Consider the following 13454-nt stretch of genomic DNA (forward strand, 5'->3'; position numbering starts at 1 on the left):
TCTAGAATCTCAGAAACGAGGTAGGTTCCCTAATACAAAATGCATGGCAGTCTCACACTTAGGGAATACAGTCAAGCAGCTTTTTGCAAGCCTGCACAAATAGCTAAATAATTGATTGTTGATGGACATGCGAAGGTCTAGCGGAGGGTGTCCAGCAGTGTTGGGTCTGGATCTCCCCCTGGGCGAGCGCCTGACTGCCTGTCAATGATGTGTCAGTCGTCTGTGGCAATGCACTCTGGAAAAACACCTGTCCATTTGACCTGTGGTGAGAAAACATCCGCCCTCAGCTCAAGGTTGTGACAGACGGGAGTAGTTCCTGGGGGTCAAAGAGCAAAGCGAGCGGGGGCAGTCTGAGGAGCAGAAGACTGTCTGCTCCAGACCTGTGTCAGCACCGAGAGTAAAATAGAAAAACTCCATTGAGTTGAGTGACACGTTAGACATCGCACGTAAAAAAAAAAAAAAAAAAGGTGTGTGCGCAAACACGGGTGAGATGTGTGCACTTAAGAGAGCCGGCAAGTAGAGGAGAAAGATAGAGGGCAGTGTGTGTACTACCAGACACCCAGAGAAGGCCCCTAGCCGACAGCTGGTCCTGTAAAGCCCTGTTAACACTGACATCATCCAGAAGCACCAGGAGGCCACTTCTCCCCTCTCGCTCTTCCGGCCGGCCAGCCAGTGGCCAGCGCTAATGGCTGGGAGCGGGTCTAAAAGCTCCCAGTGTGATAAGATGGGAGTCAGATGGAGACTGTATCAATGGGCCATGGACTGATTATGCCGTGATGAGGACATGGGCTAAAAATAAAAACAAATGGAAAAAGGGCAAGATGATATCCTTCTCAGACTGATGACTGCTGTGGAGTGACTGTAGACACAAAGTCCGGGTGTGAGAGGTGAGGGAGGGTAGGAAGGGGGAAGCGACAAGAGTTTGCGTGTTCATGTATGTGTGTACTGTGTACGAAGAAATGGGAGAGCAGTTTTCCAGCTCCTCAACTGTCTTGACCTTCAGGGAAGTCGGCTGTGTGGGGACAGTAACTAGAGAAAAACATGCACTAGAGCGTATGCACATGGATTCTTTTATTAATCACAAATGCAAGGTTTATCAAAAGACAAGTGACTTAATGCTAATTTCCTTAACCGCAAACTGTGCTGTATTTTGCTTACAATTTAAACCTTCCTTCAGCCCTTGATTAGATTATCCAGGACTGAAACAAGAACCAGACTGTTTTGCTGAAAGTCATATGTACCGCATAGCGCATGCAGAAAGAACCAGCTTACACCCTACATCTTTTTCCATTCCTCTAATGCTCGCTCTTTACCTACCTTCCCCTGTCTCTCTCTCTTTCTCTCTCTCTGTCTCTAATGTCTTTCCACCTCTCTCTCTCTCTCTCTCTCTCTCTCTCTCTCTCTCTCTCTCTCTCTCTCTCTCTCTCTCTCTCTCTCTCTCTCTCTCTCTCTCTCTCTCTCTCTCTCTCTCTCACTCTCTCACTCTCTCTCTCCCCTCTTCTGTGTTCCTGTCCTCAGTAAGATGGATGCCTGTGTTCCCAGGGCAGATGGTCATGTTGTTCCTGTGTGTATCGAACACACACTTTAACACCCTGCCTGCCTGACTTCCTCTCTGCCTCCCTCCCTCCCTGCCAGCCAGCCAGCATGCCTGCCTAACGCCCTTCCCTCACCTCCCTCTCTCCATCCCTCTCTTCCTCCCTTCCACCCCTCCCTCTCTCCCCATCCCGTTCTCCTCTTCCCTTCCTTCCCTCCCTCCCTCTCTCTTTTTTCCTGCCTCCCTGCCTAGCCTGACGAGACACTGCCTGGGGAGATGACTGCACCACAGCATGAGCATGTGGCTCTGCTCCTACCCGCATGGGTGGTGACACCTTTAAGGGTGGGGTGTTATGCTCCAACATATGCCCAAACACAGGTGCATTACCTTTCAAGGGACACACTTTCCACTGTTCAGCAACATTATTGTCAACACTATGTTATCAGGCACAGTGAATGTCTTGAGGTGGGTACAAACTACAAGCAAAACATATGACCCTTACCCTGCTCAGTACTGAGAGAACAAGCTGTTTTCTCTTGTGCTGCACTGCAGTTATGGTTGCAATCACTGGGATTTATAACATCTCCCCGGTTATCTGGAAATGACATGAACATGCACTCCTGGGTGCAGGATTGCCTTATTCACGAGACACATTCTTTTTCTAATGGGCGTTACAACATGCACCGTATAATGTTGCAGGCGCCCGTCATTTATGGTATGGTTTTGACTGGTTTCTTCCCAAAGGGCACTGTTGTTGAGATCCTCCGCTCTCCCTCCATCATCCTCACGCCCTCCACGTAGCCTCTCTGATTGGCTGCCGTTTTGCATAATGGCGACCCATGTCTTTTTGATAGATTCATTTCATTTCACGGCCGTGATAAACTTTTATAACAGCTATCATTTACCTGCAACATATGTGGACCTCTTTAGGTGATCTGCGCTACATTTCTGTGATGATCTAAGGATGATAAATCATTCCATGGACGTAAATTATACCTCTGAACTCTATGGCTATATATCCCTCTTTTGTGGGTGCATATGTAAATTCCAGCAGGCACTGATGTGCTCTGTGAAATTGCAGTCTTTGTCTACCTCCAACCTCCCCTCCCCTGGACCTACCGTTACCATAACCTTCATTTCAATCTCAGCACGCAATCTGAATATTGTCCCTTAGCTGTTCCTATCAGATCTAATGAATGTACTGCCCTAAAGGTGAGTGCCATAATTGATTAAGAACCATAATGTTTTTGCCGGGGCTGGTGTGGGTGTCGGGGACATCAAAGCCCTGGCGCTGGCTGCCTCTGATTCATCCTGCTTAATGAGGAAACGGGGAGAGAGCTTCTGGGTCACCGTGTGAACATGCCCCGACGAGGTCACTTCAAAGGCGGGATAATGACGGATTAAGTCTAAATCACAGCGACGGTTTAGTCTCTGCATTACATCCTGCTGCCTGCTTTGCATTTTATTAACAAATCATCGCAATATGATCTGGTAAAATGTGTCTGCCTTTAATTTCCCTTGTCCATCTTGTTCTCTGTGAATCTCCCCTGATCCAGATTAGGGGATATGCTGTGAGCAACACGGTGGGCCTTTTATAAACCCTTGATGGTGATGAAATATCCTCTTATTATGGTCTGTATCTCCTTATGCGTTCATATTTTAATGCCCTGCTCTCCCCACATGCTTAATTGCTTCTTGGGGATGATGTCATCATGGAATTAGAATCAGCCCAGAATGGACACATGAGTTCCATGTACATGAGACCATCTGGGACCATCATGTTCAGAATAATGATATATGTTTTTTGCAGAACTACTGTAAATATACTCCTTTTATCCCAAGCTTGTTTGGTACCAAGGTGATAACGGTTTAGGCACCTGCCAGTTTTAAGCCTTATAACTGATCCTGGCCTCTTACCCTCTAAATGATAGGACTATCCTTCATATGGCAATAAAGTGGACATTTGCGTTTGCTAGCCTCTCACGAGGCAAGAAGAAACAAGACCTTCAATGCTTCAACCTGTCCAACCATGTCTGCTCCACTGTAGTGTCCATCTTGGGAATAGCTGTTGGCCAAGGGCTGATGAGGACCTCAGTGTAAGTGCTCTTCTCTCGGAGAGGACAGGCTGTCAGCCGAGGATATGGATATATATTACCCATGCTCCTCTCCTTCACAGCCCAGCCCATCATCATGATGATCTTTGCCCCTCTCTGTGACTCCGGTTAGAGTTCTGTTTCTGCCACCGTGTAGCTCACTGAGCTGAAGGAGGGGAGCCACTCGGGGACGATGAGTGCAGCTCAAGTGATTTATGCACCTGTTGGCCCTCCAAGAGCCTCCACTCATGCAGTCCCTCTCATCTACACCCCGCACCCTCACACACTATCAGAGGAGTGTGAGTGTGAGTTTGCCATTGAAGAAAAATGTTGTTTATGACACGCCATGAGTTGCTGATGACTCAACCATCGGTTCGACAGGGGTCAAAGCGGAGTCAAGTTTTGACTGACATGGGAGGGACTTTGAAACCGCCGCGCTAATCTGGATTAGCCTGAATGATGTTTACATACATTCATACATACATGCTCTTCTTAAAACACTTGGAAACACATGCGTAATCCAGGATCAAAAGGTTAATGTGATAAGAAGCATGTTCTTTGTAGTGTCTGCTTAGCAGGGATTAGCTGAGGGTAGAGCTGGTGGAATTGGGCCTTCCACCCCTGCCCAGAGAGGGAAATCACACTCATTTGCGAAAGGCTCAGAGGTGGCTCTCATTTCACCTAAGCTCTCCTATGTTTAATTGGCCTCATTATGTGATTAACTTAGCAAATTTACCTCTTCCCCTCAAGGGCACAGCATAGACCAGTAGCTGAGCAGGAAGCTTCCCAAAGTCACTCCATCATAGAAATGGACCGTGTCAGCGTTTAAAGAGAGCTGGACATTGTACCTGAAGTTTCAATGAACATTTCCAAGGTCTCAGCAATATTGTTCAGGCTGTGCAGTGCTAGCTGCCTCTAATGAGTTTGACTTGTAGGGTAGGAGCAGCGGGTCTGGTGCTCTAGGAGAACATAGCGCCGTGTGTGCTGGTGTTGGACACGTTGAGGGCTTTGACAAACCGTGCAGTAGAGCAAATCACTATGTGGCAGTCGGCTATACCCTCACTCTTATATTTATGCAATGATCTCCAGCTGTTCGGTAGGCGACCATAGATATTGGTTGCATATTGTTTTTCCTCCCTTTGGGGAATACAACAAATGAAAAGTAGATGAAAAACAAAGGCCATGATGTTAATCTATCTTGTCATCATTGAATTCTACTATTCCTTGGTGCATTCCTTGACAGCCAGAAAGACCGGCCAGTAAAGTGCCAATTTAACTGGTGCACTTGTTATTTGCCTGCAGAGTTATTCGGCTGCTTCCTTTTTTAATGACCAATGGCAGGGCTGGGTGCGACCAAGGGAGGGGAGGAGGCAGGAGGAGAAGAGTTTACAAATGGAATCCATCATTTTTCACGCACAGGGGTGACATCCCTCTGTCAGCCAATTTTGCTCCGATAGCTTCTCCCCTGGATCATTGATATCTGCATTAGGGACCTTTGTTAAAGGTCTCATCTAAATGCATTGAAAAACGCCTTGCTCTCCTGTGTACTTCCTGTCGTAGTGTGTGTGTGTGTGTGTGTGTGTGTGTGTGTGTGTGAGTGGGTGTGTACGTGTGTGTGTGTTTTGCTCTTGCTGAGATGTGCCGACTTGGCTTTGTCTACATTAAGGTTAGACTGTGGCAAAGCAATATGGTGTTGTTGAACCCTGGTGAGAAAGAAAACAAACAATCCGATACTAACAAAAACAACAAGAACAACTAAAAACAACGCAAAGCCTGAGGATAAAGATTATAAAACCAAACAAATCCCCCAAAAGGTTCATATCGGCCTATAATAGAAGTTCTGTAGAAATACAATTATTACAACCCACATGTTAAGAACAGGGAGTAAACTTGTGTCAAGGGACTGGATACAATGGAACATGAACACACCAAAAGACTTCAGTCGGAAATTGGTTTGTGTCCATTAGCCAAAACACTACAGAAGCACTTCATTTTATCTCACTAAAACCCATTTCCCAAACTCTCCTCACACCTAGTGCCCCCCTCTACTGTAGAAATAGCCCTGCCTTCGCCTCTGTTCAAAACGCTGTAATTGGCTATTCCCGTCCGTCCATTTTACCGTGCAAAACGAGACCCAACAGCAATGATCAAGAGCTCACCTGGGCTTGAGCCTGATGTCATTGCCTATCCACCCTCTCCTTGGCAACAAGCCGGCAGATTCATTTCCTGTCTGATGAAAGAACCCTCGAGCTTCAAGAGGCCTCCCTGCTGCACTTGATTTGAAGACATAACCTAATAAGGCAGGCAGGCAGGAAGGCCAGACCTGGACCAAATTGCACCAACCTCTCCTGCCTACTAATTTCACAACACTTACAGGTATATGTCTGTAAAATACACACAAGGAGCTTAAGCCATACACCCAGGCAATATGGTAACTCATTAACAGACTGGAAGGAAATGTATGTCGAGTGTTCAATTAGGAAGGACTAGGTAGTTAGGTTATGTCTTCTGGCAGAATTCTCAGATATATTAAGAAATGCAATTAACAAACCTGATAATCAGAGTATCCTGAAATTGACTAATAATATGGCGCTTGAGGACATCCTTACAGTGTAAACCCATAGGGAGCCCATAACACCAACCACATGAATCTATAGCTGTGCTATATCATATGGTTTAGCCAGAACATTCCACAATTGCACCGACACCCACTTTCAAATGACATTGAAGATGGGATATTGTATTCAGTCATGACTGTGTTATCACAGTGTCTGGTCCTACATGGATGATAGTGCTGTGTTCTAGGATGTTTACTAGCTGAATCGCTCTGGGAGCATCTGTCATTGACTGGCTGTCACGGCCTTGAAGGGAAAATAGCAGAATTTGACATAAGCTATTACTGTGCCTGAGTTGTTGTGTTGGGAGTTAATGTGCAGGAGTGATGGACGTCAACAAAGACTGCATACACAATGGAATTAGTCTTGAATTAACGTTCAATTAATCCTGAGAGCAATTTTAATTGTTGTGGGTTGTGACTTGATTAAGTAAATGGCTGCAACAGAAAAAACAACAAACTCCTTTTGGCGTATACTGTAAAATGTGAAATCCATTATTAAAGGGTCTGACCTTGGCTGATGAATGTTTAATCAGAGAGGGTAACAGTCAAGCTTGAACATGACGAGTACTCCGGTACTCAAGGTACCCTGAGTCTACAACAAGAAAAAGTACCACATAGGTACCTCATGTTGCGCTCATCCTTCACCCTACTTTAAATATAAACTGATCAGCAGCATAGCCTTTCATCATCTGAGGCGGAAATGTCATTATTCGGAAAGCCAACTCAAACAGAGAACACCCTCGCCCTCCAAAACATGGAGAGATGGGATGTGAAATCAGTGCAAGGGTCACTGACAAAAGAGATTGGGTTTTATGCAGAGCGTGCCTCAACGCACAACACCCATCCACACCACAGGTAAAAGCAAAAGCAAAAGGGGGGCTTACAGCTATTTTCAAGCCATCATTATTTCTCATAAATCCCAAACTAGCCCAGACCACTGGCTCTGACAGCATGACTGATGAGTTTTTCCATGGTGAATGTCAGGAGAAATGGTCTCCCGCACCTTATCTCCCACACGTCTCATTGTGTGAGACTTTGGGTTTATGGAGAAAACGCCGGGCGTTGTGATGAGCGTTGCTTGTTGATAATGAAGGGCACGGCGCTGTAGTGTGGGCCGTTGAAGGCTGAGCGGAAGGCAGGCAGGCAGGAAGGCCAGACCTGGACCATTCATGCATTTATGTGGCCTTATGTCTTTATCAGCAGACAGGGAAGGATAAATACGCATATTTATATATTTACATTGTGTCACAATGATGATTGCCTTATCTAGCGGCCGCCTTCATTCGTGAAAGAAAATGTCAAGAGGTAATCAAGTCAAATGTGCCTTTTTTACAAAGCTATTCTGAGGTCACACATTGCATATTCAAACTATTTCTGCCCCCGGGATTCCAAGTTTATTGTTCCTCATCTTAGCTTAACACGATAACCCTAAAACTTTGCTTCGACATTTTACAAATATTTTTTTAAATTCCATTTTCAGATCGCTTTTCTCATTTAATTCAAAGCCAACAGGATTATCAAAGCATTGCCACAGACTATATTAGCTCAGCACAGTGTTATGTTCAGACAGGTTTTTTCACCCTCTGATTTTAGAGCCTTCCTCCCCTCTGCTGCAGGATCAGTATTCCTGTGAGGCTCCGTAAGAGGGGGAGTGATCCTGGCCTACCTTGGCACAGCAGCCTCCCAGCGGAGTGGCTGGATAATGAGGCCTGGGCCAGGGCCTAGCTGGGACTATTAGCCCCTGAGTTGCATATTTATGAAAGCTTTATGAACCATTTACTGCCTGGTTTTATCATGTGCTTGTGTGCGAGGACCTGACAGCTTTCTTCTGAAATCAGCCTCTGATGATGCCCCTCTGTTAGATTCTTTGTTCAATTTCCTGGTCTGGTCTGGCCTGTTTTTGACTTGTGGGACCTGGCCTAGTTTGGCCTGGCCTGGCTTCCTCCTCCTCTCCTTTCCTTCTCCTCCAGCAGCTACTGCTTCTAAGCCCCTCTGGATATTCAACTGATCAGGAATCAGGGTAAAACGTTTGTATACTCCAAAGATTGTGCATGCGAGACTGAGGGAGGAATGGAGAAAAAGGAAGAGAGGGAGTTGGAAGCAAGGCGAAAGATGAAGAGAGATAAAAAGAGAGAAAAACGGTTGTGGGAAAGAAAAGAGATTGACATAGGAAAGGGAGAGAGAGAGAGTGTGAGAGAGAGAGAGATAGAGAGAGAAAGAGAGGGGGAAAGAGAGAAATGGAGTGCAGGGCTGTGGTAAATGTCAGGGCTGATGAAGTCGGTCAGGCTGGCAGTGCTGTTGCTATTACAGCGGTGCTTGCATGGCATCTCACAGACTCTGACATCCACAGTCAGAGGCGGTAATGCACGCGTCTGTGAGCCTGCCTCAGCGGCCCGCTGTTTCACACAGAAATTATAGTCACATGTTTATCTCTCAGAACATCCTGCATCACTCCCCGCCGATGCCAGCGCAGACATACAAGGTGTCACACTGTGCTGGTAAAACAAAGGAGTAATGGACTCACTCTTTTTTTAATGTAGCAAACTGACTTTGTGGACAGTTTACAAGGCTTTTCTGAAAGCAAATTCACATATATAATTCATAAAAACACAAAAAACGTTGACATTTCTTTGCAATGCAAGCATTTTTTTCAAATATGTAAATGATGAATATAACTGAAGTCGAAAAATATACATTTGAACCCACATACTGCTTTACAGTTTGACATAAATGGTACACTTTCACTAACTTTCTGAGAGGATGCAGATTAATCTAGAACTTGATATTCAGTCCTCAAGTGCGTCACTTAAAAAATGTGCTTGCACCATCTCGTAATGGAGAGGGGGGTGTGCGTGTGTGTATTTGCTGATGGTTGTGTGTGTGTGTTTGTATGATTCTTTCATGAGCTGTGTGGAGGCCAGGCTTTCATAGGCGTGCTCTCATTGAGCACTTAATCAATATCTGTCATCTTGAAGTCATCCTCCAAAGTAGCCTCTCTCGCTCACTGCCTGGCCCACAATCTATCTCCATATGAGGCTATTTGAATTTGTATTACACGCTAAGAGGACCTTCTTTACCATCAGAGGACTTAAAGGATTGTTTAAGGACCTTCAGTACGTATTTTCATAAGCACAACACCTGCTTTATAAAAATCTATAAAAGGCCTGTGGACCTTGGGTGTCGTGGTACCAGTGAAGGGGAGAAGACGAGGGACGTGTGGAGACTTCTAGAAGCCAGAAAGAGGAAGGCAATTTCAGTGTCTCGATTTTTCTGATTGTTTTTTTAAAAGCTGGTTTTATTGCTGTTTTTCAAACCTCCTGTCTGTCTGTTTGCTTTGGGTTTAAGGAGTCGCCAGAGGTAAAATATGGTGTTTTTACCCCTTTGGAGAGAGTGGGATAAGGCTTTTGCTAAAGCAGGCCGACTACACACTAGTAAATGAGAGCCACGGTCGCTTTAGATTCTGAGTGAGTGTACCTCAGAGCCTCTGATAGGTAGTGACTGGTGATTGTACTCTCTGAGGTGGAAGTGAGCACTGTTGGCACTCGAGACACAGCTTCTGTAATGTATTCTCTCAAGTGATTGTACTTTGTGAGTTTATCTGAAGTAAACACTGATCGTATCAGAGGCTCCAGCGCCGTGCATGCGTTCCTTTTAAAGTGTTTGTTTTTTCTTCCAAAGGAAATGTGCTTTTCTCAGAGTCGCAGTAAGCCACCGTTAAGAAAATACTTTTGGAAAAGACCTTGAAGAATCCGAATAAAGAGGTGAATGGAGGTCAATATAAACCAAGGCTCTGATAGTCACTCGTGAGTCACGCCACCCTGAACTGAATTCACTGAGGTAGAGAGAATGCTCCGCCAGAGAGAGGAGCAAGTCTGTCAATCGGGCGGCGTTTTGCTCGCGTCGCCCCTTAATTTAATCACTGTTTAATTACTAGCGTCCCCTGAGGGGCGCTCTACTGTGCTCTGCTACTGAGCTTTTTTCCCCTTCCTCTCCTCCTCTCCTTTCCTCTCCTCTCCCCCGTCCCTCGGTGCTTATTTAGCCGACGGACAGTCTCTCTGCCGGCTCTAAAGCGGGCCGCAGAGTCTGGGAAGCCTCAGCAGTATTTCAACCTTACCTCGGGGCTCGGAGCAAATGTGCTGATGATAATGTCAAGGGCAAGCACATATGCATATGTGTGATGAAATGTGCCTGCAGGAGGGGAGACGAACAACTTTACCCATGCTGCACAGCCAGCTAGCCACGCGGGGAAAAGAACTGGTGGAAACAGCATGTTCTGTAACCACCCCTGGCATGGACTCCCCTTCCCCTCCCCTTCCACACCCTCGCCCTCCCTCCCTCATTCCAACCTTCCTGCATCCCTCTCTTCCTCCATTCCTCCATTCCTCCCTTCCTCCAGCCTCCACTCCCTGCGTCCACTCGTGCTCGTCGTGTGTGATGAGGGGATGTAACAAGGAATCCGAGAGCTCTGCAAATCATCCACTTAAAAATCACAACTGGAAGAGGTTAGCAGGTTCATATCTTCATGCTAGGGGATTGCATAACGTGTTCCATATCTACGGCAAACGCGTTGCACATGTTGTACCCAGGATTACCAGCTCACCACGGATTGTACACACAGGGCATACCGTCCGGGGAATAACTCACATTTAGCTCTTAAGCTACAGCAATCAATATAAATTTAGCATGGTAATGATTGTGCACTCGGGGTATAACTCTCCTGCGCCCGTCTCTCTGCGGTGGCACGCAGGCCCCCAGAGGATCGAGGGGAACATAAACAAAGCTTTTTTCTCTTATTCTCTCCTCTTCAGTTGCCATCTCTCAAACAGACAGACGGACAGGCAGGCAGAGAAATAGACAGACAGACAGACAGACATGCAGTGAGATAGACAGGCAGACAGACAGATTGGCAGTGAGATAAAAAGACCGTCAGAGAGACAGCATCGCCGCCAAATTAAGTCCCAGGCACGGCCGTCCTCCCTCCGAGGCAGCAGAAATACATTAGACTGTGTTAAAGATGTAAACAGGACAGGATTGATACGTTTAGGGCACTGTGTGTGTATTCATTATTTTTTTTTGTGTGTTTATGTATGTATATGTTGTGTGTGTGTGTTTGGGTGTGTGTATTTGTTCGTGTGTGTGTGTCAGTGAGTGACTGATAGATGAGATGCTGTCTCCCAGGACAGAGATCGTCATGATGACTATCACAGGGGGGGTATGAGGGACACCAGAGGCTCCGGGGATTCACACTGGAGTGTTGACAGGTTTATTATGTTAGCCTAGGTTTTTAGCCTGGGTAGAGAACCTTCCTCAGAAACGCTCAAATCACAGGGTTTCTCCACATGCACTGCTTGATGGATACCTACAACAACACACACCTGGTCTCCCCCTGCATCTGTATTCCATGGACCTATCCCCACGAGTTTCTGAGAAACATTAATTTAGATAACGACGAGCTACAATCATTTTCTTGCTAGGTCTGTATGGGCCTGATTTAACGACCGCCTGATTCAATTTCACTTGATATCCATTAAGTCATTTTGCATTTTACGTGGTTAAGTCCTTCTACTGTATTAATGCCTGGAGGAAACCAGACCCCAATAGGGTGTGCCAAGTGTAATCCCTTTAGCCTGGCGAGGGCTTCTCGTTTGTGTCAGACCGGATGCCTCAGCTAGGGAGGCCGGCTCCTTAATGCTATTGACGGCCTGCTGTCTCTGACATTAATAAAGACGGAACATGTACAGGAAATTAAACTCTCACTTTCCTATTGTAATGAGATCTTATCCATCACCCCTCTGTTTACCCCACAATCAGATCAAATGATCAAATTGAAGCTCAATCAGTGTGTCACGTAACGCAGCCCCGCCGGCATCACTCTTCTAAATGGATGGCTGGGAGAATGGGATTTAAATAAAGACTCTATATATGTTAATGGCCCTGGTGCAGCTCCCCTGGTGCTCCCCTTTCTATCGAAGAGGGGAGGGGAGTGAGCAGTGGGAAGAGGGGAAAGAGTTCGGATGTAGAATAGAAACCAGCGAGAGAGCTTTGTTGTGCTGGGCAGCGTTTATCTTAGTGTTAGCTCAAACCGAGAATGCATCTGTTGTCTCGCTACTTTTTTTTCCCTTTTTCCATCGTTCTGTTTCCTCCTGCTTTGGACAGGCTCTGTCTGCTGTCAGGCTTAGCCAGAGGAATAGCTCGTTCTCTCCAGGTGTCTGACGGGCGTTCAACATGTTGACCTCAGCAGAATGCACGGCAGGCAGAGCACTTTGGTGTCTCAGCTGGCCACCAGAGGGAAGTAGCTAGCTGCTCACTCTCCTGCCCTGGACAGCCCACAGAGAGGTTACAGCAGGATAGTAGGAGGAATATTGACGGCTAAAACACATTATCATTCATTTTATTTCTTTATGATCACAGGATTTTTGGTGTCTCTTTAAAGAGACTATCACCCAGCCATATATGAATGGAGAAAAGCACTATAGAGGGGAAAAGGCAATGTAGAATTGGACAGTATGGGCTTTTATAGGTAATAAGGATCTCTGATCAAAGGTTCACATTACTCAAATAGAGCCAGGTTGCACTTAGGATGGGAACAAGTGCTCTCAAGCCTCGCTCAGTAAATTTCCAGATCAGCTCATCAAAATTCAACAGAAAAGGGAAGTTAGTGGAGAGTAATTGAAGACAGATTTAAGGGGCATCCATCTGGATATAGTGGCCCTCTCTTGCTCCTTCTAGGTAATTTATGGCGAATGCTAATAATGTATTTTTTTTTCTCTCTTTATAATAGCAACGAGTGTCCTTCCTCGAAATGAAGACTAAAAAAAGCCCTCTTTCAGTTGCGTTTGGAGATATTACTTAGAGACTATCTGAAGTAGACCATCCATTTACTTCCTGTGCTCCCTCCTGGGGTGGCCAGGCTGAGGCTGGAAGTGCTCATATTCTTGAAAAACAGGACATGAGGGACGCTAGCAGCATCTGTTCAACCTGTGCACACGAGCCAATTAAACAAGTGCTGTCCTCTTCTAGATGCTGCACAGGGAGGCTCTGGTCCTCCCCGACCTGCCTCAAAGCAGACTCAATATTCCTTTGATAGAGAGCTTGATTAGTGGAGAGGAGGGCTTCGATACAGTCGGACCAGGAATAGGGCCAAGATGTATAAAACCACAAATTTAATGAAGTAGGACTGTTAAGAGTGAGTTGGTTTTGCATAAGGCTA

The sequence above is a fragment of the Hypomesus transpacificus genome, chromosome 3, assembly GCF_021917145.1.
Source record: "Hypomesus transpacificus isolate Combined female chromosome 3, fHypTra1, whole genome shotgun sequence".
NCBI classification, from domain to species: domain Eukaryota; kingdom Metazoa; phylum Chordata; class Actinopteri; order Osmeriformes; family Osmeridae; genus Hypomesus; species Hypomesus transpacificus.